Source organism: Oncorhynchus keta, chromosome 19, assembly GCF_023373465.1.
Source record: "Oncorhynchus keta strain PuntledgeMale-10-30-2019 chromosome 19, Oket_V2, whole genome shotgun sequence".
NCBI lineage: Eukaryota > Metazoa > Chordata > Actinopteri > Salmoniformes > Salmonidae > Oncorhynchus > Oncorhynchus keta.
Window position 1 is genome coordinate 37,480,312 of NC_068439.1, and position 6,000 is coordinate 37,486,311.

General features: G+C 43.2%; 1 protein-coding gene across 9 annotated transcripts in view; it reads left to right on the forward strand.

Annotated features, from left to right (window-relative positions):
- LOC118397683 (glutamate receptor ionotropic, kainate 5-like) overlaps positions 1 to 6,000 on the forward strand; it is an 82,080-nt gene that overhangs the window by 36,482 nt on the left and 39,598 nt on the right. For 2 of the 9 annotated variants that reach the window (XM_052470451.1, XM_052470449.1), the window contains exons 1-2: positions 884 to 1,327; positions 1,425 to 1,537. The exons of 6 other annotated variants lie outside the window; for them this stretch is intronic. The gene's annotated coding sequence lies outside the window, so the exon portion shown is untranslated. Of the gene's footprint in view, positions 1 to 847; positions 1,328 to 1,424; positions 1,538 to 6,000 lie in introns of those variants that run through there. One more of the 9 variants, XM_052470450.1, reaches the window with a different exon arrangement.

Genomic DNA, 6,000 nt, shown 5'->3' on the forward strand with positions numbered 1-6,000 from the left:
TCTTAGAAATGTAGATGCAAGATATGCCTCAACATTCTGGTTTGAGTGATCTTTTTGAGCAAAGTATAGAATGATGTTGATAGAAACCAATGAGGGTTGATGATGACGCTATTGACGAATGTAAAATGCAAGTGTTATTAATTTAGGGATTTAACACTTTATTCTCTTACTTCAGCGTGTCGTACTGTAGCATAGAAAAGCTTGTTATAAGGATCACGAATCAACACTGGCCGCAAATAACTCTCCCCCTTCTCTAAAACTCTCTTGCTCCCTCTCGCCCCTCTTTTCACCCATTTCAGCCTCCTTCGTTCTCTGTTCCCACTATGTTAATCTACCGCTTTGTTTTTGATGAATCTCTCTTTCATTACAAATCCCGGCCACCTCTTCCTGCCCGCTCTGTATAACGTTACACGAGGAACCGTATGTCTACATTTCCTGTTTTACAGTAAACATGAAATATTTATATCAGATCGGATCAAACAGACAGTGATGTCCTCTAATAGGCCATTTAAAAAATAACCAAAGCACTGACGGAGAGGGGAGAGAGAGGAAAAGCGATCCAGGGATTTTTCACTCAGTACTCGCTACCCAGCACCTCGACCGTTTTTTCCCCACCACTATCCGCCCAGCGTAATTCCAGGGAAGGTGTGTGTGTCATAATCAAATACTGTGATTAATGGCAGACTTTGAATTTAGCGCCCAGATCTGACCATTTTTGGAAAATTACATTCTGACAGAAAGCAAAAGGAGGACATTATATTGCTATGCGAGAGGCAGAAAGCTCTTTAAACTATTTCCTTTACCTCCCATAAATCAAGCCACTCCTGCTTTTTTCTTTGGATGCGGAGAAGAGAGGAGGGGGGGTGACATTGGGTAGATTTCCATTAAAGACTAGCCAGCCTGTAATGAATCTGAATTGACACATGTTGAGAGAATTAATACAGGTAACGAAGCTTGAGGGAAATGTTTTCCTCTTGATCAGCCTCTCAGAGGATATGCAATTTACTGCGGCAGCTCGTTCGAATTTGTACATTTTTTAGTTTTTGTATAGTTGTTACACCGATTGACAAGTCTGAACATTCAGAGGCTGTCTTTACACAAGCAGCCAAATTCCGTTAAAAAAAAAAAATAATAATAATTGGTCTTTGGACCAATACGATCTGCTTGGTAAAAGATCTAATGTGAAAAACATCTTATGTTAGTGGTCAAAAGACCAATTAAAAGATCAAAGTTATGCCTGCCTGTGTAAACTCAGCCACACTGGAAGACATGATGATATAAGCCTATAGTATGAAGCAACGGACATGCTATGCATACTAAGTAGTGAGTAAGTATGTATACTGAGACATATGGTAGGTTACAATTACACCTGGCTGCCTGGCACATCAAACTGAAAACATTCCCTCTATTTATATGTTGAACAGCTTTGTGGTGGCATGGCAAAGCTGCAGTTGCTGAATGCAGAAGCTACTGGTATATCGAGTGACTCGGTCGCTATAGGGACAGCCCGGCGTTCCCAGTGTTTGAAGCAATGGAGGTAATTATAAGAGGAAGTCTGTCCTAAGCGACTCCAGAGGAGTCATTCCCAGTTCCGCTAATTAACTCTCAACGTAAATATTTAATGTAGAACAGCGTTCATAAAGCATGCACAAAATGAAAACAACAATAATGCTTCTACCTGACCGGAAGCCCACTGCTAGCTATGGGTTCCCTGCTTTCGCGAAAACGGTCTCAATCCCACTTCCTTTTACATCAACCAATTCCAAGAACGGTGTCCCCTGCCAAATTGCGAGAGAGATAAGGAGAGGGAGAGTGTTCTCTGTCACATACTGTGGAGCATAACTCCATAGAGCAGAAGAACCTGTCATAGCTCGGGGGCCATTTTGTTTAATTTTAGCAGCACTCTGATTAACTCATATTTGACTTAGCATGGCTCTACTTTTTATAGGAGCAGTGGATGTGGTGAAGGCCCTAGGGGTGTTAGACTGTCATTTGGCTCACTGCTGACAGTGAAAGACTGGCAGAGAGCCTACAGCTGCAGGGGGAGAAGGGATGCTGATATTGCATGGTGTAGGTTAACCTAACATTAGATCAGAATTTATAGGGGGGTATTAATGGTTGAATTTGCAATTGCAAAACAGGTCAGCATTTGAATGCACCCCAAATAGCATCCACATGTTATGACTAGATCAGTTAGTGGTATTTTAATGTTCTATAAGGCTTAGAGTCTACTTACTATGTGCATCCCTTGCAGTTAGCTATCTTTATTCTTTGGCCAAGCCTCTGTTAAATGTACCTTAATTTAATGTGTCTCTGTGTAAGGTATTATCTTGTTGTAGATTGTACTGTATCATTTTTTTTACCAGGCTTAGAATCTGTTTGCTATGCACATCCCTTGTAGCTAGCTAGCTCTCTGTGTTCTTTAGCTCGTAGAATTGAGAACGTGTTCTCGGGACCAGTCAAGGTTGTGCAACAGTATATTCCAGCCGTAGGACCTTGTTTTACATGTGTAAGCTTGGTCAGGTTGGACAACAAATTTTGTATTTTTCTCAAACTTGACACATTTGTATGGCTTTCTGTACTCTCTACACTCAAATGTTATATTGCAGTTACCCTGCTGCCAATATGTAACATATATCCACCCTGCCTCTCCTTCCCATCTACCTCTCCCCCATCTCTCCTTCCAATCAACCTTTCTCCCCCCTCTCTCCTTCTGTCTTTGCTGATGCTGTACTCTCACTCGTTACCCGCTGGTGTGATGTCTCATGTGCTCATCTGCAGCTCAGCGCAGTCAGGCCACAGAGGTCAGCCCTCACCTTCACACTGTAGTAGCAGTGGCTTCTCCTCTGCCTATCCATCCATCCATCCCTCCCTCCCTCCCTCCCTCCCTCCCTTTCTCCATGTTTGTGATCGAGTGCTTTGACAAGGATTGGAGTAGAGAAACACATCTACCACAGAGTAAACCTGGAATGAACAGCTGAAGCAACATGGGAAAACCATGCACAGTGCATGTCTTTGGTACATGTATTCATGAACTCTAATATTTACAGTACAGCGTACAGTGCAGACAGCTGTACATATACACAGCTGGTACCAATAGTAGAACAATCATTTTTGTTGGAAATGTGCAATGCATTAACTAAACAATTTAGTGTCTAGGGTGTTTTCCCTAACCATTTGTATTAGACAATGGACCACAGTTTACATTCAAGAAGACAGAGAGACATCAAAACCACAATTAGTGGAGTCCAAGTAAACAATATAGCCAGTTGCCACCGTTCACCGTCCACTACCCATTCCAAATCAATTCGGCCCCCTCTGTCATTTCTGTTTGTGCCGCATGCGATGATGGTAGCCTACAGTGGCATGCTAGCTGTCAGAAGAAAGCGCAGGGGAAGAGTGTGTACCTGTGTTGAACCCATCCTTCTGTTCGGAGGGAGAAATGTGTTGTGTGTCTGGGGCTATTTGAAAGGATTACCATCTCATTATAGCGTTTGAGTCAGCAAGACGGCTCCGTGATGCCGGCAAAGCAAAACAAAACAGTCTTATCCCCCAGGAACATAATGCTAATATCCTATATTTAGGGAAGGTATTAAGTCTCATTACCCAACAGACTAACAGTTGATCCGGATCTTTCCTTTGTGACGTTGAGTATTTGTGGGGGCTGTCTTCCACACATCAGAGTAGCTTATGGCCACTTAAACGGCCTTTTACTTGAAAGACGAAGCGGAGCTAATGTTGACTCAAGTCTTCGTTGAAATTGTAATTTCAGTTTTTAAACCTCTTCAAACTGGACCAAAAACACTTTCAAAGCAGCGGAAATAATGTGAGGTATATTTGTTATCAGGACCATATTGTTTAACACGGTAAAAAGCTATCAGATAAGATTTAATAAGGATAAGAAAACTCCATGTTGATATTTGCCATTTTATTTGAAGGAAAATAACTATTGTTTGTAATCCCCTCTTGGGCAATCTGAAGTTCAAACAATATCAAAGAAAAAACCCACCGGTGTTTTGGTAAACAGCTGAGGGATGGGGCTGGAGAAATGTAACCACTCTCATAGATAGGGCTATGGGTGCAAGAACTCACCATCGACGAGCTCAACATCATAGTTTTCACCATGTTCTGTAAAACAAGCATATATTTTGGGTTCTGATGGGGTCCAACAGTTGAACTAAGCTCATGAGGATTCTAGAAAGTATATTCTTTAAGAATCAATGTGCGCATATTTAAACTCAGAAAAAAAAGAAACGTTCTCTCACTGTCAACTGTGTTTATTTTCAGCAAACTTAACATGTGTAAATATTTGTATGATCATAACAAGATTCAACAACTGAGACATAAACTGAACAAGTGCCACAGACATGTGACTAACAGAAATGGAATAATGTGTCCCTGAAAAAAGGGGGGTCAAAATCAAAAGTAAGTCAGTATCTGGTGTGGCCACCAGCTGCATTAAGTACTGCAGTGCATGTCCTCATGGACTGCACCAGATTTGCCAGTTCTTGCTGTAAGATGTTACCCCACTATTCCACCAAGGCACCTGCAAGTTACCGGACATTTCTGGGGGGAATGGCCCTAGCCCTCACCCTCCGATCCAACAGGTCCCAGACGTGCTCAATGGGATTGAGATCCAGGCTCTTCGCTGGCCATGGCAGAACACTGACATTCCTGTCTTGCAGGAAATCACGCACAGAATGAGCAGTATGGCTAGTGGCATTGTCATGCTGGAGGGTCATGTCAGGATGAGCCTGCAGGAAGGGTACCACATGAGAGAGGAGGATGTCTTCCCTGTAACGCACAGCGTTGAGATTGCCTGCAATGACAACAAGCTCAGTCCGATGATGCTGTGACACACCGCCCCAGACCATGATGGACCCTCCAAATCGATCCCCCTCCAGAGTACAGCCCTCGGTGTAACGCTCATTCCTTCAACGATAAACGCGAATCCGACCATCACCCCTAGTGAGACAAAACCACGACTTGTCAGTGAAGAGCACTTTTTGCTAGTCCTGTCTGGTCCAGCGACGGTGGGTTTGTGCCTACAGGCGACGTTGATGCCGGTAATGTCTGGTGAGGACCTACAAGCCCTCAGTTCAGCCTCTCTCAGCCTATTGCGGACAGTCTGAGCACTGATGGAGGGATTGTGCATTCCTGGTGTAACTCGGGCAGTTGTTGTTGCCATCCTGTACCTGTCCCGCAGGTGTGATGTTCCGATGTACCAATCCTATGCAGGTGTTGTAAAACGTGGTCTGCCACTGCAAGGACGATCAGCTGTCGGTCCTGTCTCCCTGTAACATTGTCTTAGTCGTCTCACAGTACAGACATTGCAATTTATTGCCCTGGCCATGTTTGCAGTCCTCATGCCTCCTTGCAGCATGCCTAAGGCACGTTCACACAGTTGAGCAGGGATCCTGGGCATCTTTCTTTTGGTGTTTTTCAGAGTCAGTAGAAAGGCCTCTTTAGTGTCCTAAGTTTTCATAACTGTGACCTTAATTGACTACCGTCTGTAAAGCTGTTAGTGACTTAACGACCGTTCCACAGGTGCATGTTCATTAATTGTTTATGGTTCATTGAACAAGCATGGGAAACAGTGTTTAGACCCTTTACAATGAAGGTCTGTGAAGTTATTTGGATTTTTGCCAATTATCTTTAAAAGACAGGGTCCTGAAAAAGGGCTGTTTCTATTTTTGCTGAGTTCATAATTAATTTAAAAGTAAAAGAATTGATGTAGCATTCGCAGATTGCCTCTTTAAGCTAATACACCCGGAGGTGCAATGTTTTGTAACAGCAGGCTTGCTACATGACACCACTTACAGCCTACTGGAAGCTCCTAATTAATTAGGATCACTATTTTGTTTATTTCTACCAGGCTCCATTTCCCATTTGCTCCTACAGTCTGTACCGTGTCTATTCCTACTAAATTTTCTGTCACTCAGTACAGCTCTCTCATGCTCTCTCTGTCTGTCTGTCTGTCTGTCTGTCTGTCTCTCTCTC